The 27,768-nt window shown below is 37.8% G+C and overlaps 2 long non-coding RNA genes across 2 annotated transcripts in view; both read left to right on the forward strand.

Annotated features, from left to right (window-relative positions):
* The window catches only part of LOC141379062 (uncharacterized), a 127,628-nt gene that overhangs the window by 48,511 nt on the left and 51,349 nt on the right, over window positions 1–27,768 (forward strand). The gene's annotated exons all lie outside the window — the stretch shown is intronic.
* LOC141379060 (uncharacterized) lies at window positions 22,435–26,135 on the forward strand. Its single transcript, XR_015516657.2, has 5 exons — window positions 22,435–22,530; window positions 22,895–22,963; window positions 23,247–23,373; window positions 24,333–25,163; window positions 25,298–26,135. It is a non-coding gene; the product is annotated as an uncharacterized LOC141379060 (long non-coding RNA).

Genomic DNA, 27,768 nt, shown 5'->3' on the forward strand with positions numbered 1-27,768 from the left:
GAATAGCATTTTCTTTTTAACTTTAGACAACATTTCATGCACTGTTAAACATGTTAAAGCAAGTTGCAAGTGAAAATCTGTGTGTCTGACTGAGTTTGCATTACTGCTTATTTTGACCTCTCCTGGCTGAGAAAAGCTCATTTTCAACGTCCAATACAGAAAGTGATAAAAACAGATCCAGCCACTGAATAGCATTTTTTTTAACTTTAGACAAGATTTTATGCACTGTTAAACATGTTAAAGCAAGTTGCAAGTGAAAATCTGTGTGTCTGACTGAGTTTGCATTACTGCTTATTTTGACCTCTGCTGGCTGAGAAAAGCTCATTTTCAATGTCCAATACAGAAAATGATAAAAACAGATCCAGCCACTGAATAACATTTTCTTTTTAACTTTAGACAACATTTCATGCACTGTTAAATATGTTAAAGCAAGTTGCAAGTGAAAATCTGTGTGTTTGACTGAGTTTGCATTACTGCTTATTTTGACCTCTCTGCTGGTTGAGAAAAGCTCATTTTCAACGTCCAATACAGAAAGTGATAAAAACAGATCCAGTCACTGAATAACATTTTCTTTTTAACTTTAGACAACATTTCATGCACTGTTAAACATGTTAAAGCAAGTTGCAAGTGAAAATCTGTGTGTCTGACTGAGTTTGCATTACTGCTTATTTTGACCTCTCTGCTGGCTGAGAAAAGCTAATTTTCAAGGTCCAATACAGAAAGTGATAAAAACAGACCCAGCCACTGAATAGCATTTTCTTTTTAACTTTAGACAACATTTCATGCACTGTTAAACATGTTAAAGCAAGTTGCAAGTGAAAATCTGTGTGTCTGACTGAGTTTGCATTACTGCTTATTTTGACCTCTGCTGGCTGAGAAAAGCTCATTTTCAACGTCCAATACAGAAAGTGATAAAAACAGACCCAGCCACTGAATAGCATTTTCTTTTTGACTTTAGACAACATTTCATGCACTGTTAAACATGATAAAGCAATTTGCAAGTGAAAATCTATGTGTCTGACTGAGTTTGCATTACTGCTTATTTTGACCTCTCTGCTGGCTGAGAAAAGCTCATTTTCAACGTCCAATACAGAAAGTGATAAAAACAGATCCAGCCACTGAATAGCATTTTCTTTTAAACTTTAGACAACATTTCATGCAATGTTAAACATGTTAAAGCAAGTTGCAAGTGAAAATCTGTGTGTCTGACTGAGTTTGCATTACTGCTTATTTTGACCTCTGCTGGCTGAGAAAAGCTCATTTTCACTGTCCAATACAGAAAGTGATAAAAACACATCCAGCCACTGGATAATATTTTCTTTTTAACTTAACACAACATTTCATGGACTGTTAAACATGTTAAAGCAAGTTGCAAGTGAAAATCTGTGTGTCTGACTGAGTTTGCATTACTGCTTATTTTGACCTCTGCTGGCTGAGAAAAGCTCATTTTCAACGTCCAATACAGAAAGTGATAAAAACAGATCCAGCCACTGAATAGCATTTTCTTTTAAACTTTAGACAACATTTCATGTACTGCTAAACATGTTAAAGCAAGTTGCAAGTGAAAATCTGTGTGTCTGACTGAGTTTGCATTACTGCTTATTTTGACCTCTCTGCTGGCTGAGAAAAGCTCATTTTCAACGCCCAATACAGAAAGTGATAAAAACAGATCCAGCCATTGAGTAGCATTTTCTTTTTAACTTTAGACAACATTTCATGCACTGTTAAACATGTTAAAGCAAGTTGCAAGTGAAAATCTGTGTGTCTGACTGAGTTTACATTACTGCTTATTTTGACCTCTCTGCTGGCTGAGAAAAGCTCATTTTCAATGTCCAATACAGAAAGTGATAAAAACAGATGTAGCCACTGAATAGCATTTTCTTTTTAACTTTAGACAACATTTCATGCACTGTTAAACATGTTAAAGCAAGTTGCAAGTGAAAATCTGTGTGTCTGACTGAGTTTGCATTACTGCTTATTTTGACCTCTGCTGGCTGAGAAAAGCTCATTTTCAACGTCCAATACAGAAAGTGATAAAAACAGATGTAGCCACTGAATAGCATTTTCTTTTTAACTTTAGACAACATTTCATGCACTGTTAAACATGTTAAAGCAAGTTGCAAGTGAAAATCTGTGTGTCTGACTGAGTTTGCATTACTGCTTATTTTGACCGCTCTGCTGGCTGAGAAAAGCTCATTTTCAACGTCCAATACAGAAAGTGATAAAAACAGATCCAGCCACTGAATAGCATTTTCTTTTTAACTTTACACAGCATTTCATGCACTGTTAAACATGTTAAAGCAAGTTGCAAGTGAAAATCTGTGTGTCTGACTGAGTTTGCATTACTGCTTATTTTGACCTCTCTGCTGGCTGAAAAAAGCTCATTTTCAACGTCCAATACAGAAAGTGATAAAAACAGATCCAGCCACTGAATAGCATTTTCTTTTTAACTTTACACAGCATTTCATGCACTGTTAAACATGTTAAAGCAAGTTGCAAGTTAAAATCTGTGTGACTGACTGAGTTTGCATTACTGCTTATTTTGACCTCTCGGCTGGCTGAAAAAAGCTCATTTTCAACGTCCAATACAGAAAGTGATAAAAACAGATCCAGCCACTGAATAGCATTTTCTTTTTAACTTTAGACAGCATTTCATGCACTGTTAAACATGTTAAAGCAAGTTGCAAGTGAAAATCTGTGTGTCTGACTGAGTTTGCATTACTGCTTATTTTGACCTCTCTGCTGGCTGAGAAAAGCTCATTTTCAACGTCCAATACAGAAAGTGATAAAAACAGATCCAGCCACTGAATAGCATTTTCTTTTTAACTTTAGACAACATTTCATGCACTGTTAAACATGTTAAAGCAAATTGCAAGTAAAAATCTGTGTGTCTGACTGAGTTTGCATTACTGCTTATTTTGACCTCTGCTGGCTGAGAAAAGCTCATTTTCAACGTCCAATACAGAAAGTGATAAAAACAGATCCAGCCACGAAATAGTATTTTCTTTTTGACTTTAGACAACATTTCATGCACTGTTAAACATGATAAAGCAATTTGCAAGTGAAAATCTGTGTGTCTGGCTGAGTTTGCATTACTGCTTATTTTGACCTCTGCTGGCTGAGAAAAGATCATTTTCAACGTCCAATACAGAAAGTGATAAAAACAGATCCAGCCACTGAATAGCATTTTCTTTTTAACTTTAGACAACATTTCATGCACTGTTAAACATGATAAAGCAATTTGCAAGTGAAAATCTGTGTGTCTGACTGAGTTTGCATTACTGCTTATTTTGACCTCTGCTGGCTGAGAAAAGCTCATTTTCAACGTCCAATACAGAAAGTGATAAAAACAGATCCAGCCACTGAATAGCATTTTCTTTTTAACTTTAGACAACATTTCATGCACTGTAAAACATGTTAAAGCAAGTTGAAAGTGAAAATCTATGTCTCTGACTGATTTTGCATTATTGCTTATTTTGACCTCACTGCTGGCTGAGAAAAGATCATTTTCAACGTCCAATACAGAAAGTGATAAAAACAGATCCAGCCACTGAATAGCATTTTCTTTTTAACTTTAGACAACATTTCATGCACTGTTAAACATGATAAAGCAATTTGCAAGTGAAAATCTGTGTGTCTGACTGAGTTTGCATTACTGCTTATTTTGACCTCTGCTGGCTGAGAAAAGCTCATTTTCAACGTCCAATACAGAAAGTGATAAAAACAGATCCAGCCACTGAATAGCATTTTTTTTAACTTTAGACAAGATTTTATGCACTGTTAAACATGTTAAAGCAAGTTGCAAGTCAAAATCTGTGTGTCTGACTGAGTTTGCATTACTGCTTATTTTGACCTCTGCTGGCTGAGAAAAGCTCATTTTCAATGTCCAATACAGAAAATGATAAAAACAGATCCAGCCACTGAATAACATTTTCTTTTTAACTTTAGACAACATTTCATGCACTGTTAAATATGTTAAAGCAAGTTGCAAGTGAAAATCTGTGTGTTTGACTGAGTTTGCATTACTGCTTATTTTGACCTCTCTGCTGGTTGAGAAAAGCTCATTTTCAACGTCCAATACAGAAAGTGATAAAAACAGATCCAGTCACTGAATAACATTTTCTTTTTAACTTTAGACAACATTTCATGCACTGTTAAACATGTTAAAGCAAGTTGCAAGTGAAAATCTGTGTGTCTGACTGAGTTTGCATTACTGCTTATTTTGACCTCTCTGCTGGCTGAGAAAAGCTAATTTTCAAGGTCCAATACAGAAAGTGATAAAAACAGACCCAGCCACTGAATAGCATTTTCTTTTTAACTTTAGACAACATTTCATGCACTGTTAAACATGTTAAAGCAAGTTGCAAGTGAAAATCTGTGTGTCTGACTGAGTTTGCATTACTGCTTATTTTGACCTCTGCTGGCTGAGAAAAGCTCATTTTCAACGTCCAATACAGAAAGTGATAAAAACAGACCCAGCCACTGAATAGCATTTTCTTTTTGACTTTAGACAACATTTCATGCACTGTTAAACATGATAAAGCAATTTGCAAGTGAAAATCTATGTGTCTGACTGAGTTTGCATTACTGCTTATTTTGACCTCTCTGCTGGCTGAGAAAAGCTCATTTTCAACGTCCAATACAGAAAGTGATAAAAACAGATCCAGCCACTGAATAGCATTTTCTTTTAAACTTTAGACAACATTTCATGCAATGTTAAACATGTTAAAGCAAGTTGCAAGTGAAAATCTGTGTGTCTGACTGAGTTTGCATTACTGCTTATTTTGACCTCTGCTGGCTGAGAAAAGCTCATTTTCACTGTCCAATACAGAAAGTGATAAAAACACATCCAGCCACTGGATAATATTTTCTTTTTAACTTAACACAACATTTCATGGACTGTTAAACATGTTAAAGCAAGTTGCAAGTGAAAATCTGTGTGTCTGACTGAGTTTGCATTACTGCTTATTTTGACCTCTGCTGGCTGAGAAAAGCTCATTTTCAACGTCCAATACAGAAAGTGATAAAAACAGATCCAGCCACTGAATAGCATTTTCTTTTAAACTTTAGACAACATTTCATGTACTGCTAAACATGTTAAAGCAAGTTGCAAGTGAAAATCTGTGTGTCTGACTGAGTTTGCATTACTGCTTATTTTGACCTCTCTGCTGGCTGAGAAAAGCTCATTTTCAACGCCCAATACAGAAAGTGATAAAAACAGATCCAGCCATTGAGTAGCATTTTCTTTTTAACTTTAGACAACATTTCATGCACTGTTAAACATGTTAAAGCAAGTTGCAAGTGAAAATCTGTGTGTCTGACTGAGTTTACATTACTGCTTATTTTGACCTCTCTGCTGGCTGAGAAAAGCTCATTTTCAATGTCCAATACAGAAAGTGATAAAAACAGATGTAGCCACTGAATAGCATTTTCTTTTTAACTTTAGACAACATTTCATGCACTGTTAAACATGTTAAAGCAAGTTGCAAGTGAAAATCTGTGTGTCTGACTGAGTTTGCATTACTGCTTATTTTGACCTCTGCTGGCTGAGAAAAGCTCATTTTCAACGTCCAATACAGAAAGTGATAAAAACAGATGTAGCCACTGAATAGCATTTTCTTTTTAACTTTAGACAACATTTCATGCACTGTTAAACATGTTAAAGCAAGTTGCAAGTGAAAATCTGTGTGTCTGACTGAGTTTGCATTACTGCTTATTTTGACCGCTCTGCTGGCTGAGAAAAGCTCATTTTCAACGTCCAATACAGAAAGTGATAAAAACAGATCCAGCCACTGAATAGCATTTTCTTTTTAACTTTACACAGCATTTCATGCACTGTTAAACATGTTAAAGCAAGTTGCAAGTGAAAATCTGTGTGTCTGACTGAGTTTGCATTACTGCTTATTTTGACCTCTCTGCTGGCTGAAAAAAGCTCATTTTCAACGTCCAATACAGAAAGTGATAAAAACAGATCCAGCCACTGAATAGCATTTTCTTTTTAACTTTACACAGCATTTCATGCACTGTTAAACATGTTAAAGCAAGTTGCAAGTTAAAATCTGTGTGACTGACTGAGTTTGCATTACTGCTTATTTTGACCTCTCGGCTGGCTGAAAAAAGCTCATTTTCAACGTCCAATACAGAAAGTGATAAAAACAGATCCAGCCACTGAATAGCATTTTCTTTTTAACTTTAGACAGCATTTCATGCACTGTTAAACATGTTAAAGCAAGTTGCAAGTGAAAATCTGTGTGTCTGACTGAGTTTGCATTACTGCTTATTTTGACCTCTCTGCTGGCTGAGAAAAGCTCATTTTCAACGTCCAATACAGAAAGTGATAAAAACAGATCCAGCCACTGAATAGCATTTTCTTTTTAACTTTAGACAACATTTCATGCACTGTTAAACATGTTAAAGCAAATTGCAAGTAAAAATCTGTGTGTCTGACTGAGTTTGCATTACTGCTTATTTTGACCTCTGCTGGCTGAGAAAAGCTCATTTTCAACGTCCAATACAGAAAGTGATAAAAACAGATCCAGCCACGAAATAGTATTTTCTTTTTGACTTTAGACAACATTTCATGCACTGTTAAACATGATAAAGCAATTTGCAAGTGAAAATCTGTGTGTCTGGCTGAGTTTGCATTACTGCTTATTTTGACCTCTGCTGGCTGAGAAAAGATCATTTTCAACGTCCAATACAGAAAGTGATAAAAACAGATCCAGCCACTGAATAGCATTTTCTTTTTAACTTTAGACAACATTTCATGCACTGTTAAACATGATAAAGCAATTTGCAAGTGAAAATCTGTGTGTCTGACTGAGTTTGCATTACTGCTTATTTTGACCTCTGCTGGCTGAGAAAAGCTCATTTTCAACGTCCAATACAGAAAGTGATAAAAACAGATCCAGCCACTGAATAGCATTTTCTTTTTAACTTTAGACAACATTTCATGCACTGTAAAACATGTTAAAGCAAGTTGAAAGTGAAAATCTATGTCTCTGACTGATTTTGCATTATTGCTTATTTTGACCTCACTGCTGGCTGAGAAAAGATCATTTTCAACGTCCAATACAGAAAGTGATAAAAACAGATCCAGCCACTAAATAGCATTTTCTTTTTAACTTTAGACAACATTTCATGCACTGTTAAACATGATAAAGCAATTTGCAAGTGAAAATCTGTGTGTCTGACTGAGTTTGCATTACTGCTTATTTTGACCTCTGCTGGCTGAGAAAAGCTCATTTTCAACGTCCAATACAGAAAGTGATAAAAACAGATCCAGCCACTGAATAGCATTTTCTTTTTAACTTTAGACAACATTTCATGCACTGTTAAACATGTTAAAGCAAATTGCAAGTAAAAATCTGTGTGTCTGACTGAGTTTGCATTACTGCTTATTTTGACCTCTGCTGGCTGAGAAAAGCTCATTTTCAACGTCCAATACAGAAAGTGATAAAAACAGATCCAGCCACGAAATAGTATTTTCTTTTTGACTTTAGACAACATTTCATGCACTGTTAAACATGATAAAGCAATTTGCAAGTGAAAATCTGTGTGTCTGGCTGAGTTTGCATTACTGCTTATTTTGACCTCTGCTGGCTGAGAAAAGATCATTTTCAACGTCCAATACAGAAAGTGATAAAAACAGATCCAGCCACTGAATAGCATTTTCTTTTTAACTTTAGACAACATTTCATGCACTGTTAAACATGATAAAGCAATTTGCAAGTGAAAATCTGTGTGTCTGACTGAGTTTGCATTACTGCTTATTTTGACCTCTGCTGGCTGAGAAAAGCTCATTTTCAACGCCCAATACAGAAAGTGATAAAAACAGATCCAGCCACTGAATAGCATTTTCTTTTTAACTTTAGACAACATTTCATGCACTGTAAAACATGTTAAAGCAAGTTGAAAGTGAAAATCTATGTCTCTGACTGATTTTGCATTATTGCTTATTTTGACCTCACTGCTGGCTGAGAAAAGATCATTTTCAACGTCCAATACAGAAAGTGATAAAAACAGATCCAGCCACTGAATAGCATTTTCTTTTTAACTTTAGACAACATTTCATGCACTGTTAAACATGATAAAGCAATTTGCAAGTGAAAATCTGTGTGTCTGACTGAGTTTGCATTACTGCTTATTTTGACCTCTGCTGGCTGAGAAAAGCTCATTTTCAACGTCCAATACAGAAAGTGATAAAAACAGATCCAGCCACTGAATAGCATTTTCTTTTTAACTTTAGACAACATTTCATGCACTGTAAAACATGTTAAAGCAAGTTGAAAGTGAAAATCTATGTCTCTGACTGAGTTTGCATTATTGCTTATTTTGACCTCACTGCTGGCTGAGAAAAGCTCATTTTCAAGGTCCAATATAGAAAGTGATAAAAACAGATCCGCCCACTGAAAAGCACAATTCTTTTTGTTTTAGACAACATTTCATGCCCTGTTAAACATGTTAAAGCAAGTTGCAAGTGAAAATTTATGTTTCTAACTGAGTATGCATCACTGCTTATTCTGACCTCTCTGCTGGCTGTGAAAAGCTCATTTTCATTTTCAAGGTCCAATACAGAAAGTGATAAAACAGCTTCAGCCACTAAAAAACATCATTCTTTTTATTTTAGACAACATTTCATGCAATGTTGAACATGTTAAAGCAAGTTGCAAGTGAAACTCTGTGTCTCTGACTGAGTTTGCATTACTGCTTATTTTGACCTCTCTGCTGGCTGAGAAAAGCTCATTTTCAACGTCCAATAAAGAAAGTGATAACAACAGATCCAGCCACTAAAAAGCATTAATATTTTTGTTTTAGGCAACATTTCATGCCCTGGTAAACATGTTAAAGCAAGTTGCAAGTAATAATCTGTGTCTCTGACTGAGTTTGCATTACGGCTTGATTTGACCTCTCTGCTGGCTGGGAAAAGCTCATTTTCAAGGTCCAATATAGAAAGTGATAAAACAGCTTCAGCCACTAAAAAGCATCATTCTTTTTTATTTTAGACAACATTGCATGCACTGTTAAACATGTTAAAGCAAGTTGGAAGTGAAAATCTGTATCTCTGACCTCTCTGCTTGCTGTGAAAAGCTCATTTTTAAGGTCCAATACAGAAAGTGATAAAAACAGCTTCAGCCACTAAAAAGCATCATTCTTTTTGTTTAAGACAACATTTCATGCACTGTTAAACATGTTAAAGCAAGTTGCAAGTGAAAATCTGTGTCTCTGACTGAGTTTGCATTACTGCTTATTTTGACCTCTCTGCTGGCAGGGAAAAGTTCATTTTTAAGGTCCAATACAGAAAGTGATAAAAACAGCTTCAGCCACGAAAAAGCTAATTCTTTTTATTTTAGACAACATTTCATGCCCTGTTAAACATGTTAAAGCAAGTTGCAAGTGAAAATCTGTATCTCTGACTGAGTTTGCAACACTGCTTATTTTGACCTCTCTGCTGGCTGTGAAAAGCTCATTTTCAAGGTCCAATACAGAAAGTGATAAACGGTTTCCATGAGCTCTGGAGAGTTTCTGAAACATATCTGGTGAGTAAATCAACATATGCTTACTTGCAAAAGGCTTCCTGGCTAAAAATATGATTGTTTGTTATTTATGTACGTTAATTTGGTTATTTTAAACACCGCGGCCCTTTTAAACTGGTTCATTCGTGGCCGTCCATATAACGTTAGTCCATAGGCACGTGTGATAACGTACACTTGAATTATATTAAGTGTTGACAAGCATTAAAGTCGGAATGTTAACATTAATGTGTTTAAATGACCGCGTTTGCACGTTTTCAGACATTTAACGTTACAGAAGTCTCCCGGAAGTTGCGGGACTAACGTTACCCCGCAAATGCATAGAGACTCCCAGATGCCCAAGTAGATGCCCGCAAATGAATGATAATCTCCCGGAAATCGCGCGTCTCCCGCCCAGTCATTAAACACTTTGCACACCCCTCTCCACCGCATCCCTCCCAGCTCTTCAGGTACGTCGCACGCAAGTCACCCCCACCGCTCTTTAGATATGTCGCGCGCAACTCACCCCACTGCTCTTCAGGTACCCATCTCTCCCGCTACCTCCCGCAAATCAACTCTGTATCCCCCGAAAATGACTTTTCCCAACTCGGGATGTCTTATGTTAGTAAGTTAGGCTAGTTCTGTAGTCAGGAACATCTTAGTCAAGCTTTTTCTCCCACATGATATTGTGCTAAAAACTATAGGCTAAACTTAGCATGTACTCTACACAACATTTCTGTTTTATAAAAGACAATTTAGTGCATTGTAAACAGCCACCTGTCTTTAAAATTAATCAACTGATTCATATTTTAGCAGCCTAATGATAATACAGGTTTGATTTGTAGATTTATTATCAATAATCGACATCTGAATCAAAAGATATGTGAAAATACGTGAGGCATACTTTGATGTTCATCTCTCTTTTTTATCTGAATGTTATGCATATGTGTTAGATGTGTTGTTTTTTTAACAGCTAGAGTTCTCCATACAATATTACAAGACCCTGTGACGGTGGCTGATTAGAGACTGATGGTGTATTTCCAGAGTTGGTGAAATGACCAAGCACACCTTCTTTCTCATTTGTGGTGATAATAATGAAGGTATGTTTGATAAAGTTCTGTATTTGTTTCACAATAAGCTGAGAGGGTATTAGAGCATTAGAGAATAACAAATGACACGAAGGTGATACATTTTGCATTGTGGGTGAACTGTTACTTAAATAATGTTTTGCTCTTTGCTTTGCACTTTTCCTCTTCTGCATGTCGTATGTAGCGTACAGTCCACAGATAAAATTACTTATTGATTTTATCACGGTCTGGTTTTAGTCGACAGGAGGGTTTTACGACTCCTGGCTCCACAAGTCTGGATACATCCAACAGACTTATCTCCCCAGTGTCCCTGGATTACTAAGCCTGGAACTTCAAAGACATTCCTGCCCAAATACAAACACACACACACACACACACCCACGAGGCTGTCCCGACAAAGAAAATGAACTCAAAAAAATCCTGAATCAGCACAAGACTAAAGTGTTATGTTTTGTAAACTTTGTATTTCATTTCTGACTTTTCTTACCTGTGTAACCTCTCTTATAACCTGTATGCATGTTCCCTTTAGGCCTTTGTAAAGCATAAATATTGTAAGGATATGAAAAATTATGTTGATGTACTTTTAAACCCCCCATGTTTGGTACCGATGGGTTTCTGCTGACATTTTACAACACATGATGCATAGAGCAAGATTATAACTCGCAATTCTTTATTCTTTAAAGCCCTGTATTAAATGCCTGTCCGCATGCTTTAGGCGGACACTCAAATTTGCATACAAGCAGCCTCGAGACAAAGGAAGGGTTCCCGCTTGAACTTTGTACTGAAATCATTGGTCAGAATGCTGAACGGGTTGTCACGTGATCCGCAGGTATAAGCAGACTTCACCCCAAACATCCCGCAGAAAAACGTCCGAACAAAAGAACATCATTGACGGTGGCCCTTGGGCCACATGGCTCTTCACAGCCGCATGGACTTTTTCCCGCCACGCTTTTCTTTATTTTCCGGCAAAGTAAACTCAGTTTAAAGTTTGCGATCGCGTTCCTCAGAACTGTATTACAAACTCAAGAAGGACATCAAAGGAGTTTCATCAGGATGGAAGCATAAAGAGGGATACCCAGACATTAAGTCCAGGTACTTTTAGTTATGCGATTAAACTGTGCCCCTTTTATCAAAAAGGTGTTTTTTATAATATTGGTGGTCCTTAATGGTGCGTGTGGAACTCTTTTGTTTTGTCACTCTTTTACCTGAAATCTCTATTTCCTCGCTTTACTATTTATCTTTGTTGTTACACGTTCTATAGACCTGATATCTCCACGTGGTTTACCTTTTGTTCTGTGTTTAATGTATGTTTGTGCGTTTGTTCGTTATCCGTCTGACTAGTCAATAAATTCCATTATAATCAAATGAATTGTATTGTTTGCCTCACGAAAAAATGTCACTGAAATACAGATTCCCCTGCCTAGCTATTATAAGTTGTTTAAAACTTTTGAATGATTAATCTACTTCGCAAGAAGTAGCAATTAAATTCCCTTTTTCTAAATGAATAGATCGTTACCGTGTCCGCTCGGAAGAGCGGCGGCTCTGCTTGCGTTTGTTTGGTCAAACTGCCAATAAATTGATCCAGAATATTAATAATTAATAATAAGTCGTTATTGTTGATAATTAATATTCATAATCTGAGAGTCCGCTCGGTCGAGCGGGCAAGATTATATACAATCATGTGTTTGTTTGATCAAATTGACTGAAGCTGTTCAAACATTTTCTGTGAAACAAACTTTCCAATTCATTGTGATTTATGGAGCGCGCTATAGAAGAAAAAAAGGACTGCGAGAAGCGAATTTGTTTTCTTTAAAGCTGGGAGGACGAAAAGCCTCCTCTAGCCATTCTGTTCACTAAACACAGCAGAGAGCTGCCCCGTGTTGAGTGTAACAAGTTAAACTGCAGTTCATAATATTTTAAATCGATTTTGCAGAGGCGCACGTTCCGCAAATCATTTAAATATATTAGTGTGCCTTTCGGAGGAAAAGACACCTCCCTCAGCGCTTGTGGGACAGTTTGGAAACCCCAAACCTGTCCGTTTAAAAGGCCTTCCTATAGCTAGAAAACCTCTAGACTATTTCTCCCGTGTTTTCAAACTGTTAGATTAGCTGCCTAACATTTAACCTCCTTGCTTCGCCGCCGTGCGAAATTAATTTCAGAACTGCAGGACGGTTCTAAATCAATGGAGCTGTATTTGGGAGCTGCAAGTTTGCCTATTAACCGCTTTCTGACGAAAGGAATTCTCAGAACCAGAAGCGTGTTTTTAAATGGTACCAAAATCTGATATGGATGTGAATTCCCATATTTCAGTTATGTTCGTCTGGACCAAATCTGTGTACAAACGTGCACCGCCATGAGAGACGTCTCGCATTTTATGTTTGTTTGTCTAATTGTAATGGTCGAATATTATTATCAGTGTTACGGCAACATGATATAATGACCGCTTATGCGAATCTTAGTGGTTCGCGCTTTGCCTTTGTGAAGTCAGCCGCATACCAAGTTATGAATGAAAGCTCCTTTCATTCATAAAATCGGCTCTTCGAGCGCTCAGTGACTCCTCGTCCACGTAACTCGTGCGCGCGCACGTATGTGTGAATGACGTAGACACCACCCCAAAGCATAAGATCCGCCTTTCCGAGGCAGAGTTGGTGACGCGGTTCACGTCATAGGGCAAAACAACTCGCTAGCTTCTAACGACTAGCCTTAAGTAAACTAACCCTTCGCGTCTTAATATTACCAAACTGTTAGCACAAGGCTAACCGGATGCGAAGCGTAACTCGTAACAACTTGCTAGCGGCTAACGCCAGCTAAAGCTTAAGCAAACTAACCCTTCACATTTCGTAACATTAACAAACTTTAGCACAAGGCTAACCGAATGTGAAGTGCAACTCGGAAACATCTTCCCCCTGTCTCCTTCTGCTCTTCTCACATCAGTTCCGCCCAACATTGTGTCTCAAGTGGTCTGAAATGGTCAAACAGTTTGCAGTTAATTTGTTTTAATTTTGATTAAGTATTTTATTTTCCCTGTTATCATTTTATCCAAACAATAGTTTAGTTATCTAAGTATAGATTATTGGTCTGTTTTTATTTCTTTTAGTATTATGAATTATTTTCTTACTTTCAATTTTTTTTAATTAATTTTTTGCCTTCTGTCTTTTTCATTTTAACACCGTTGTCCAGTTAATTTTGTTATTACTTGATTTTTAATCAAGTTCCCAATAATCTATTTTAAACTTAGGTCATGTTTAATTTTAATTTTGTTGGTTTTGCTATTTGGGGAATAGCCTTTAATGTTTCTATTATTAACATTAATAGCAAAATATTCCCTTTTGTTTTTGTTTTTTTTTATTCCATCTTTTCCTCATGCCTTATCTATTCCCTCACCGGTTAGGTTATAGGGAAAGGATTACTTTACATAAGGGCAAGTATTAGTCTGAAGCTAAATTCCGAGATATCAAGCTATAGATCCCACATCTGATCAAAACATTTTGGGCTAACCCATTAATGTTTGTAGATGCCCCTGAATACTAAGGCACTCTTTCTACTTTTCTAAGCCGTCCTGTACTGTTTTTACCTATAGGGGATTATTATGATTATTCTTTTAAATTCTTTTATGCCAAGTTAATTTCCTTTAGCCTCCCTCCATCACAGGGTGATAATCTTTTCTATCCATCAGATACCACAGCATACAAAGGCTGTTTCTCAATATGCGTTCTTCAGCGGTCTTGCGTCCTCGTGTTCTCGTGAAACGTTATCAACAGCTGCCTAAGTTCAGTTCCAATACTCAAGACCGCAAGTACGGAGGACGCGTGAAACTTCCCGGATGTGTTCTTGATATCGAGGACGCACTGATGCTGACTTGAGCACCGAACTCGCTCTGGAAGTCCCAGAAGTCATTGCGACTGGAGGTGGGAAGCGCTGCATTTTATTTAGATTTATTATTAAAGTTTAGAGATATCACTTATTTACCTCAGGAGTTTCCCTAAATGAAACGGTGAAAGTAAACATTAACATGAATATCTTAATAAAGGAATAAACACATTAAGGGTTGTTTGTTTGCTGAAATTCGTATTAAAATCTGTTTTATTTATATTGTGCAACATATATTTCTAATGTTTTTATGCAAAGCATATATTTTGAAGAGAGGAAAAACAATAAATCGTTGTATGAGTGCTGTAATGTTTAAATAATTTCCATTTAAAACACGTGAAGGTCACATGACCATCAGGAAGAACGCAGCATCCCATTTCTCAAAGGACGCGTTCTCTGCCCTCGCGGTCTCCTGAGTTCGTTCTTCCGAGGACACCTGGCAAGACCGGTCTCCACAAGAACGCAAGTCAGTTCTCTGCGTTCTTGGAATTGAGAAACAGCCTAAGATTCCTACTCCAACTGGCTCGCCCAGAATAGTAGATCCATAGTACTGCCCGTATCCGGACCCGAGTCCTCTGTACTTGTGTGGTTAAGCGTACAGGTTATTCAGGTTGCAGATCAAAAGATTGGGTTCATCTGTCTGACATAACTGACCCCTGCTGAAGGATGTGTTAGATACCTTGGTGTTTTGTCACTCCGGCTTGTGTGGATCACAGTGGCATCAGCAATCGTTCTCCAAGAAGCACTCTCCGTGCCAACTGGCATACGATCAATCTTGGTTAATTACCCTGTCATGATTCCACACACGTGCCCGCCTGAGTGAGATTGGCCACCTCATTCTACAGGCCTAGAGCGGCACCGGAATCATCAGGCAAAACCCAATTTTGAATCATGCCAGGCGGTCAGTGACTTCCTTGAGTGCTACGTATTGTGCTAAAAGCCTACGTTGTGTGAGTTCACAACCGAGTTACATTATCGGCAAGTGATCTGATAGTGACTGGAGTAGGAGTTGGGGAAAGTCTAGCCAGATAGCACGCTCTTGCGATTTTCATCTGAATGCCTTTCACTCACCACCAAGAGTAAATAGCATGTAAAACCTAGGGTCCGTTCTTCGTACCTCGCTTAAATGATCTAAGATTATTTGGCAGATCCTGGATCTTTTAATCTTGATAATTTATCTCTCGCTAATTTGGTTCTTCAAACAAGTTCGCGACTCAGATTAGAATGTCTGGATGAACTGATCTGAGATCGCTGCGTGTGTTATGAAGGACAGATCTATCGATCCTCGAAATCATGATCAGCAATGCAACGATTGGCTGACGGCACAGCAGCGTAATGACATCATCTGATTAATATTCAATTATCCATGTGAGCAAAATTACATCAAATTAGCAGTCGACGGTTTGTTAAATATGACACGCAAGAACTTTACACATTTGTTGTGAGCTGCAGGCTTTACTCTTTCATTTGTCAAGACAAGAGTATTCATCATGTATTTCAATGCAAATCAATGTATTTAGTTCTACATCTAGAAAAGATTTTCTTTATAATAGTAGCCGTTTTTTAATCGGTGTAAAGAAAAACTGGTTGTTTACAAAAGCATTTTTATATTGGTAAAGGTGTCTGCAACTTTTGTGAAGCATCAAATCACTGGCATATTAACTATCAAAATATGTTCATGACTGCATAAATGTATTATTGCTTTAAAAAAAAGTCACATATTGTGTATTTCTATTATACACAATTTGTACTAAAGCGATCTAAAAAGTTCATATCAATAAGTTTTCTCTTTGCACCAGATGGCAGTCTTTGTACTTTCATTTCGAGGGTGCAGATTGCATAAGTTTTATTAATATGTATAACTTTATTTATTTTATTAATGACTATAACTTTATATTGTAAGAATCAGCTCTTTGGTTTAAATCATGTTTAAACTTTGGGGATTCGAATCAAAGATTCGAACATGATTCACATAGAATTATTTAAAGCTTACACTTAACTTAAGTATTTGTCCAGCAAATAGAATGTTTAGTGTAAAGCAATTCTGTATTATATTATTACGTGGCCAACAATAACAATATAAAAACAGTATCTAATTATTTAATGAGCAAGGTAGCAGTATCTGAAGCTGAGGCATTAACTTATAAAGCACACAACACACCAACACGGATCTTAAAACGAAACAAAAGTTTATTGCTACTCTATAACACAAAGTACTAATCTACGTAAAACAAACAAACGCACATACATACACACACGCACAAGCAGTTTGAGGAGAGTTTTGGCTGAGTGGATTTAACTTCTAGCCTTTGCTAAGTTCTTAGCATTGCAACCTGAGAGAAACCATAAAAGCAGAGGATTTTGCTATTCTTTACTACTTAAACATAATTTACACCAGATTCAGTAATGGGTAGAAACCTTGTTTGTGCTACTTGCGTTCTGATGTAATTTTGGTTTCCTTGACTGGTCCAAAGGGAAATCCCGGCGAAGCTGATTGGTCAGCGTAGCAACTTCAGTGACGTGATGGAATTCCCTTGTCGGTGAAGAGGGGTTTCCTTAGTTGGTTGCTAGGGATACGGATGTTGGACAAGGCGGCGTTCGAAGTCCTTCCTGGGTTCCTGTAGTTAGGATGTGTTGACCCAGTTTCAGAGTTTGGATGTGTTGACCCGATGGCTTGTTGTTGAAGCGGTTGCACAAGCAGATCGGGGGTCGAGCCGGCAGCAAGTGAAGGTCGCGGTCTGCTCCGTGATGTAACGAGGCTTCCGGCGAGGCGATGTAACGGCCACAGCACGAGAAGAGCGACGTCCGGGCAGCGACGGCGGTGACGACTGGCAAAGATGACCGGCAAAAGACGACGATGAAATTCCTTTGTTCAAAGTTTTATAGGCTTTGGTAGATGCTGGGTCTACACAATGCTTGTCCAATCAGATAAGGTGCGGGGTGGAGTCACACCCCAATTCTGCCCTCTAGGAGGCCGGGTTGACACCTGGTGTGGGTGCTGCTTTGATAGCATAGTGGTTAAAATAAAGTCTTATAACATCGACACTTTTCATAGTATGGTTTCTTTATATAAACCAATGCATTTGAAATGTTCCTAGCTTTCAATCGATACCAAACATGAAGTATTTCACAAACATTCTGTAGATTTCATTTGTCACTGAGGGCTATTACTCAATAACTATCCATAACAGTTTTGTTAAACACATGGAACATGTACACACAAAAACCTACAGAAACATAAAGCAAACATACATTACTCAAATAAACACAGTTTTACTGTATGTCCATTAAACTTTGCAAGCGTTTCTGATCGCTTCTGTGTCTGCCTGAGAATGTGTATTCCTTGCAGACGCCAAAGGACACGCAAACCAAAAGGTACTTCTCAAAAACCGGTTTGGTGGGTTTTTGATTGTAGAGCCTCTTATTGTTTTAAGGTGTAAAGTTAATTAACACGCAACTGTGATGTTGACTGGCTAGTTATCCTGTGGATTGCCTTTTGCTGGGTGCCTGTGGATTGCTTTGAAAATGAAATCAAAGCTCAGACATTTAGGCACCAACCAATCTTTTAAGGATAACATGGTCTGTGGCTTGTTCGGTTCTGGAACGATCCGTTGACTCCCCACATCCCCCATTTGGATTGTGATGTTCCTGGCATGAACATCGGCAGACACTGCAACAAGAGGCATAGGTAGAGAGAGAACAGACACACAAGACACAAACCACATTTCCATTCCATAGACTGAGTTCTGGTGCAGGTTTTAGCTTAAATTGTTCGGGTTAAGAACACAAGGTGTAGTGTAACATTGCCTGAAATAATTCAAATTTAGTTATTTAGCTAGTTTACTTCATGGCGAGTATGGAGTGGCGCTAGCTTCAACTTAAATAAGCAATAATTCTGCAGCAATTGACACTAATTTGGGAGAAGGAGTCAATCCTACTTTTAGGCCCTGTGCATGAATTTGCAGGAGTTCCCTGTAGAGGGGACTGGAACTGCAAATCAGTTAGGGAGAGAGAGAGAAAGAAGGAAATCAAGAGGCATAGTGATGTAACAAAACAAGGTAGGTTAAAAACCAGCAATAACAGTGTTGCATATGTGGAGTGGCTCCTCTCCTACTAGAGGTTGTTCTAGCAGTGCTGTAGAGGAGAAAGTATTAGTGTTGTGTTTAACTAGGTGTTCCCTAGAATGTCAAAGGTTATGTTAGTATGTAGAGGGTAGAACAGTTGATCTGTGTCAAGTTGTGGTCCTCCCCCATTTGTTGTTCAATGATGACGGAGCAGTCAAATGTTCATCCAGTAACGGAGGTAGCGGAGTTTGGCATGGGTCAGGAAGGGTTTCAGGACTGAACTGAGGTTTGTCGGAGAAGTGGCAGACGACCCGAACGGCACTTTTGGGAGCCTGAGGGCTTTCACCTGCAAGTGTTTGTTGGTTCAGGCGGTTGTTGCTTCTCCACTCGGCGACTAGTCAGGCTGAATCTGCTTTTTCCTTTTCCCGTTTCCTGTCCTCTTCTATGCATTTGAGAAACTCTTTCATCATCAATTTTACCAGTTCTTGAGGGTCAAATCCCGGTGGGGTATTTTCCTCTTGCTGGGATTGAGTCTGAGCGTTGTCAGGGTGGAAGTTTTTGGAGTACCTTCGTTGACTCCTTGGACTTGATGATCCAGGGTTTTGATGTCTTCCCTTAGATGGTGACCAGCTTTTGTTTGACCCCCATTGGTTTCTTTCCCGGTGGTGTTCAGGTGAGCGTCATTGTCCATGCGGTCCATGCCAGTGACTGTTCCTTTGTTTAGGTCTTGTGTCATCGTAGGAGTTCCGTTGTTTATTGGACGAAGACGCATTCCACGCTGGGGATGGTGGTCTCACGCTGTTTGAGCGTTGGGCACCCTCTAGTGCCAGTTCTGGATGGGTGTTAAAGTCAAAAACTGTGGCAGTTTTAGTGTTTTTCTCTAACACCATCTTTTGTTTGTCGTGGGCTTTCTGTGTCAAATCTCGCAATTGCTGGATGCTCATTGTTCGTGGGCATGCGAGTACTCCGAGATGTTGGCTTACTGCAGGATGGAGGTTTCTCAGGAAGAGAATCTTAAAGTTCAGGTCTTCTTCCATATTCGGTTCGTTGCGAGTTCCGAAAAAGGCTTGCCTGAGTCGGTTGTAGTAAGCATGTGGGGACTCATTGCGAGCTTGTTTTGTCTCCAGAGCACCTAAAAGTCCTCGATCTGATTCAGGGTTTGCAAACTCTCTGATGAGGGCTTCTTGCATCAAGCGATAATCGTTCTTTACCCGAGCCGGCTGTCGGTCCAGGAAGCTGCGCACCTCAGTGCTGGATGTGGCTCGAAGCAAATACAGTCTTTCTTTATCAGAGACATTAGGTCTCATTTCCAGGTGGAAATCAATGTCTTGCAAATAAGCGTGGACCTCCAAACCACCTGACACACTTGGAGTAAACTTGCCAATGTTTCTGGCCAGCTTGTCAAGGTCTTTAAGGTCCAGACTGTATGACGATCTGTGACTGGCTATCACAGGCTCTCGTCGCTGTGGGGTAAGGTAAGGCTCTTCAGAAGGTGTTGGCGAAGATCTTCGGCATGGTTTCTCACCTCTTTCAATAGGTGAGAGCTCAGGAACAGGGGATCCTGTCCTGCTTGGCAGGGGCGAGGCTGGTGCACATCTTGTCTTTGGAGGTTCATAGCGCAGTGCATAGGCATGCCTGAGTTCACTGGCGGACTCCTCTTTGATGTCATCCACTTCCTGCATTAGTCTGTCGATCTCATGTCTTGCTTCGCTCAGGTGAGTTTCAAGGGCTTTGATTCTGGCCTTCTTGTCTCTTAAGTCCACCTTCGCTTCCTTCAGTAGCTGTTCAGCGTAATCTAGCTTGTTAGCGACGTCAGCGTGGTCTGCTCTGGCTTGTTCTCTTTGTTCTGTGATGGCCGTTAGAGCTTCTTGTAGTTTGTCGATCTCCTCTTTGGTACCTTCATCCACCTCATTTGCTTGTTCCAGACGTTCCTGAGCCTCTAGCTCTAGCTGCTCGGTGCGGGCTTGCAGGCGTGTCAGCTTGTGTTGGAGTTGGGAGGCGTGTCTGTCACTCAATTTGAGGGTGGCTATGAGTGTGTGACTCAAAGTACTAGTGATTTTGGCCGCTCCTTGTGGTTGAAGCTTTGACTTGGGTCTTGCTTCATGATGCTGTCTATGTTCTCATCCAGTTGGTTTTGCGTCAGGGGCTGCAGTGTTTCGGCAGCTTTAGGGAGGAGACTGCCTGTTACAATGCTCAGCCATGTTTCCAGGTCCTTCCAGTGGCCAACAGGATCTTTGGAGTGAGCCATGTTTTGCGGCGGGGGGAGGACTTAGGATTTTAACTGAAACAGACCTTGAAGAGAGATAGAGAGGAGAAAGAAAAAAAACAAGGTAGAACAATGCAAACAGACTAGGAGAAATGTTAATGTGCAATGTTAAGTGTGTTCTAATGTTGAGTGATGTGTGGTTCTCTGGAACTGTGGCCCTCTGGTGGGTACGCGTGTCTAACTGGTAGTCTCTGTGGAAAGAGTCAGTAGCACTGACACAGTGACAGAACAAAGAAAACAAAAGTGATAAGGAGACTAAGGAGTAGGGTGAAAATCTGTAGTTTCCACTTTCCTAGAGAGAGGGTTCCTTTAGCTTTTGTTAAATATAAAAATAAAATTTCTAAATACCAGGACTGAAGTTGCTATTAACTTTCTTCTGAAGTGACAGAAAGTAGGACAACAATAACAGTATTGGCTTCTGAATAGGATTGACTCCGTACACCAAATAAATTGTTTCTGGATGCTTGTTTAAAATTTGATCTAACGACGCCTATCTTCTTGGTGACCTGATGAGTGAGAAAGGAGGGGTGAGATCAGACAATTTCAACAATTAAAAGTGTTCAAGTGTCCCAAACATCTATTAAATGTTTCTAAAATTCTCTGCTTTTTGACTCTCACAAGCACAATCCTTAAACCAGCATCAATAGTCTAGTAAAAAGAAGATAGTTAGTTGAAAGAGATAACAAAGGAGTTAGTTTTCTCTTAGCATTAGGTGTAATTAAGGATGTCAAAACAATGGCACTGTTGAGTTGATACTCAAAAAGGGTTGGTTTTATTGTGTTATATAGTAACCACTTAGCCTACGTATTAGAAAAAACTGAATTTTCCTTTTGAAGTTGGCTAATTGGAGGGCTACTGTTCTAAGACTAGGCTCAATGATGGCTTAGGTTGGTACCATTACAGCTCACTGGGCTGGACTGTCCAATTGCATCAATGAAGCAGCAGGGGGAGCACTGTCTGTAAGCAGGCTTAAAATAAACTAAATTTAATAGACTAAATTCAATTTTGAATTGAACTTAACTTTAAATCTTTAACGTGGTAATAACTTTTATAAGTTATCATTAAGATTGATAAGAACACTTATGACTAAATTAAATAATTAATTATTGCTAAAATGATAGAGCCATACATAAATGACCCATTAATGAAATTAAAATTTCAAAACAATAAAGTTGGTTAGAGTAACATTTAATGCAGTTTATCATTAAATTAAACAATTATAATTTATTTAATCAGTGAGTCGTATCCCTATAAATCAACAATTATAGGAAATGGGTGTTCCTAGATGTTGATGAATGGAAAAAAGTATTTATACTTGCCCAGCCGGCACACGACCGACCTTCAACGTTGAAATATGGTTGAAATTAGGTCAGATGTGTTTTGAACGTTGAAATAATGTTGATAGAATGTTTAATGTTTAACGGTTGAAAAACAGCCTGTATATGACAAGGCTTCAACGTTGAAATGTGGTTGAAAATACGTCAGTAGTTGCTTTAATGTTGAAACAATGTTGAATGATAAATGGTTGAAAAAAGTTACAGAAATCCTTGTACAAATCAACGTTGACATTTTTTATCATGATCTGTATGTTGAATTAACGTCATGGCTTCACCCAATATTCAACATGTTTGGTTACCATGGTATCGGAGGACTCGGCGCACGCGGCCACGCGCAGCGCTTTACTTCTCTTAATTACGAACACCTGACCTGCAGTGCAGCAGAATTCAGAGGTAAGCGTGTTTTTAGATGCTTTAATGTTTTATTTACCCCCCGATTTTGTTTTACACACAGTGTATCTTAAATGTGACTTGGTGTAGTGTTTCGAATTTTGAAGCATTTAAAACTTTCCAGTTTGGTTTTTAGTCTTTTTTTGCGCTCCGGTGACGCGCAGCTAACCTCGAGGTAATGTGACATGTTTAACGTTAGTCTAAATGAGCGTTTTTATGGCAAATTCAAAGCGATAAACTCCAAACGCAGTTTAAAGTTACTGGGCAACGTTATAAAACAATATCCTTTTTATACGCTGTATCATTAGTGTTATTATTACAAAATGAACTGCTGTCGTTTCACTGTTGTTGTTGTTTTTGCTTTTAGACATGTAACTTAACGTACTCCAGAGACGCACTAACTTGTACAGCATTGAATGGAAAAGGCTTTGTCCATGTAAGTTTACTTTAGCTTTAACTAAGCTATCTGTTAAATCTTCTTGATGCTTTGGTTGGTGATATTCTCTTTCTAATCTAATTGTTTATTGATTGTTAGGCTATGTTGTGATATTATATTGTTATATTGATATTATTATTGTGAAATCATGTTGTGATGTTATACTATGTGACAGTATTGGAGAACAAATATGTATTTAGTTAGAAATTAATGCTTAAATTACACTTTGTATAGTAGCAGATAAGAGGTGTAATGGGTTTTAATTTTCTGGGTTTTCTGGAAGGTCCAGCTGAGGGGTATCAAGAACACGCAGATGGCCTAAACCTGTGTCAGCCTGGACAGACTGCAGTTCTGCTATTCCACGCCAAGGCTTTTGTATGGATGTCTGACTACTACTGTGTTATCTAAAGGTATTACTGGAGCAAAACAACAGCACCTGTTACAGTGAAATTTGTATTCATAAAAATAGTGATACATGTGTAGCAGGTCCAGTACATGTGATGTAATTGAGAAGTTGTTTTTATTAAATGTCATTAAAACAAATAAATAAACATGCTATTTAAATAAATCTAAATATTAAAAACTTGAGGATTAAGATGAGAAATGAAATGCATCATCTGTCTTGCGAAAGGGGTCTACTTAAGAATTCTGGTGTTTTCCAACTGAAAGGGATAGTTCTCCCAAGAATGAAAATTTACTCACATTTTACTTCCCAAATGGTTTAAAACCATTATGAGTTTATTTTGTTGAACAAAAAAAGAGGCTATTCTGAAAAAAAAAACTAAAAACCTGTAAACATTGATAGTAGAAAAAAATACTATAGAAGTCGATGGTTATAGATTTCCAGCTTTCTTCAAAATATCTTTTGTGTTCAACGTGGTCAGTAAATGACGACAGAATAAACATTTTGAACTATCCCTTTAATTATCTGTCCTACATGCAGACTTTTGTAGAAGTGCTACTCCTTCTAGAGTTTTTCTCAACCATGTGTCTAAAAAGCTTCAAACAGCTTTTACAGTACATGTAATGGTTTACAACAACTTGTAATTATTAGATGTGTTGAATGTTTCTTGATTCTTTACTGCAGCCTTTGTTAAAAAAAAAAAAAAAAAAAAAGTAATTTTTTTGAGAATCTGAAATTTGAATTCTGGAAATGCTGGCACCGGTGGTGGCGAAGGGCTTCCTGATGATATCACACCTAATTCTTCACGTTTCTTAATTAGGAATATTCAGATGGATGAATCAAAATTATTGAGTGTGACGATATTATAGGACAAATTTGGATTCAATAAAAAATAAATATTTGAATTTCACTTTGTATAATAGCAGACACCAACTTAGTTGTAACCTCGTATTTCATTTATTGCAGGTTTTCTGGAAGCTCCATTTGAGGTCATCAAGGACATACTGATGGCCTAAACCAGTGTCAGCCTAGACAGACAGACAGACATCTATTGCAGTTCTGCTACACAAGACCAAACTCTCTGCTTTTGTATGGATGTCTGACTTGTACGGTGTTCTCTAAAGGTATAACTGGAGCAAAACAACAGCATCCGTTACAGTAAAATTTGTGTTCATAAAAGATATGTGTAACAGGTCCAGTACATTTGTCATAAAGGTTAAATCACAGTAAGTACTGTAAAAATAACTTGTTTGCCTTTGCCACAACAGGTCATGGTGTGTGCATACTGCTCGTAGTAAACACACATGCTGATCTGATGCGGGAGAGATATACGCAAACACATTTGTATTTACTGTTTTGTTTTGCCTCACTAAAGTGTTGTTGGAGCTTGGTATGTTCACAGTTGAAATCACTGAAGTCACATGGAACGTTTTGACAATGTGTTTTGTGCCTTATCTTGACAATGACCATCTTGGGACTATTGCTGTCTGTAGAGGATGAGGAGCATTTAATCTAAAATATTTTAGTTTGTGTTCTGAAGATTAACAGGTCTCTGGGATGACACAAGTACTTAATAACAGAACCTATATGAACAGTTAATGTGACATGTAATAGTGAAATAGTGGTCCTACATTCACAAATGTGAGCCATTATTATAAGACCCCTGTGAACATGCAATTTTTATGATACTAATAATAAAGGAATAACAAATTGCTTTTACTGTTGTGTTTGTGAGAGAGAATCAAATCATATATTCTACACATTTTCTTGATGATTTACTGAAATATTTGTCTACATGTTCCACTGTCACAGGTGCTCAGTTTTGCTGCAGTAATGCTAAACACAATAGATGGTCTTTATGCAAAAAAAAAAAAAAAAAAAACTACTAAATATTTAGCATGCAGACCTGCAAAGAGAAGGAGTAATGTCAGGTTTAGATTATAGCATGAGTTTTCACTTGTGAAAGTGAAGCCATTCATTCACAATGAATTGGAATAGCAAACCTCATTATTGATTTTGTAGGAAACTCACCTGGTGTTTGAGAAATAAATATGTATTTAACTGCTAGACTGATATAGATGTTTAAGTGTTTTACACTTGATTCTTTGTCCCAGTGCCATCTTTTACCTCAAGTTTTTCTCTCAACCTATAAAACCTCAAACAGATGTAATGTATTTCACTTGTGATTCTTAGTTGTGAGTGATGTTTTTTATTTTATTTTTTTTTACTGCAGCCACTTTAAAAATGGGTATTTTGTAAACTTTGTAAACGGAATTGTATTTTGGAGACTGTGATGGTTGAAGCGTAGTTTAGTTACTTAGTTTAATTTGGTTAGTATCTGTCTTTCTGAAGACGGTAACACTTTACAATAAGGTTGTATTAGTAAGTGTTAATGTATTTACTAACATGAACAAAGAACAATGAAGCATCTTTCATATAAAGAAAGTACAGTTCATGTCAGCTCAGTGCATTAATGTTAACAAGCATGCATTTTGATTTTAATAGCATCGGGACATATTTCAATTAATTAAATGATTAATAAATGCTGTACAAGTATTTGTTCTTTGTTCATGTTAGTAAACATTAACTAACTTTAATTCATGAAACCTAATTAAAAAGTGACTATTTAATTGTATGCCTTTTTCTGTATTTGAGCATGTATAGTAACCTGCATGGTTTAAATGAACTATGTATGCTGTAAATGTTGCTGTATATTTAGAATAATTGAAATAATGAGGTGTGTATTAAATAAATTGATACACAGGCTAAGTTGTGTATTTGTGTCGTGTATTTTTAATTAGTAAAAATTTGTTTGCTATATTTATGGACTTTGCGTTGTATGTAATTCCTATTTAACTTACGTTGAAATGTACGACGGTGAAACAACGTCATTGTATCAACGTTGATCCAATTTGCAAAATCGAAAGGTAATTCAACCTTCATTCAACGTCTACAAAACGACCATAATTCACCCATGAAAAAGGTAAGAGTGAAACAACGTTGTGATTTCAACGGTGAATCACTGGTGGTGGTCCGACGGTGAAACAACGTCACTATATAAACGTTGATCCAATTTGCAAAATCGAAAGGTAATTCAACGTTGATCCAACCATAGACCTGACGTTGATTCAATGTTGAATCACCGTTGAAATGCCGGCTGGGTGTACAGGTCAGAGAGCATTAATTTATAGTCATGACAACAAAACTATAATTCATCACTAATAAAACCAACAGCTTATGTGAGTTCAAACTGATTAAATTCAACAGGCCAGGTACAGCAGGAAACACAAAAATAAAATAAAATAGTAGTGATTAAACTTAGCAGTTAGATCGTGCACACTTTGATTAACTTTGCGTTTGTTAACTTTTCCAAGGTGAGTAAAGAGAAATAATCTGAGATGCAAGAGTTATTTCAAACATCAGCCATTCAATGCATTAAAGACCACTAAATGCTACGTGCTATCTCTTAGCCTTCGCTGCTACTGGAAATGCATAGACTTCAATGCAAACGCGTTAGCGTTAGTTTAGCTTAGCTTCACGCTATGCTCTTTGTTTACAATTCAAGCTGGCGCTGGCGGACTGCACATGCGCGCTTGAATGTAATTCCGGCAAGTCTCTCTGTACTTCCGGACCAAGGTTGCTGCTATGGCAACGACCACAAAGTGGAATAATAGCAAATTTCACAATATCACTTGAGATGACGGCGCATCTCACACTGTTCAAGCAAAAAGCACTAGTTAGATTTTATATCTTAACAGTACTGAACGATTCTCAACTTATGAAAGTGAGATAAAATTAATCAACAGGATTTCTGAGATTAATACAAATCGTGACAGAGATATGGGGGATCTCAGCACTCTGTGTTAAGTCTGTTTAGACTGCAAACACAACCGTGGATTCAAACCACAATTTTAATTGATCAATTTCAAAACTTCTCCTATAAACTACGCTAGGCAGCTCTCTTTGAGCTCCGCGTTTTAAATAATTTACTAAGTACTAGCAAATTACAGGGCAACAAGAATTTAGTTAGCTATGCTAAATCAGTTACCAGGAGAAAACACAGCTGAGTTTCCATCCGGGAATCGCGGCGTACGAAATCATACTGTGAAGGCCTTATATAACGTTATGAGATAAGCACAAAGGAATACGCTTTGTCTTTCTCTACATGCGCTTTAGAGCGGCTTACAGTGTGTCTCGGCGGACAACTTAAATGAAGTTTTACTTTCTTAACAACACTAAATGCAGTCAAGCAATAAAACAAATGGTACCACAATGAAATTGTGCAGTAGCAAAACTTTTGTTCTTTCTAATCTATTCTTTCCGGACAAAAATAGAAAAGATTAACAACGTGATTTCTGGGTTTTGTGCTTTAAAAGTTAGATCTGCTTGCCCAAATTTTTCT

This window comes from Danio rerio, chromosome 19, assembly GCF_052040795.2.
Source record: "Danio rerio strain M-AB ecotype USA chromosome 19, GRCz13ab, whole genome shotgun sequence".
Classification (NCBI taxonomy): Eukaryota; Metazoa; Chordata; class Actinopteri; order Cypriniformes; family Danionidae; genus Danio; species Danio rerio.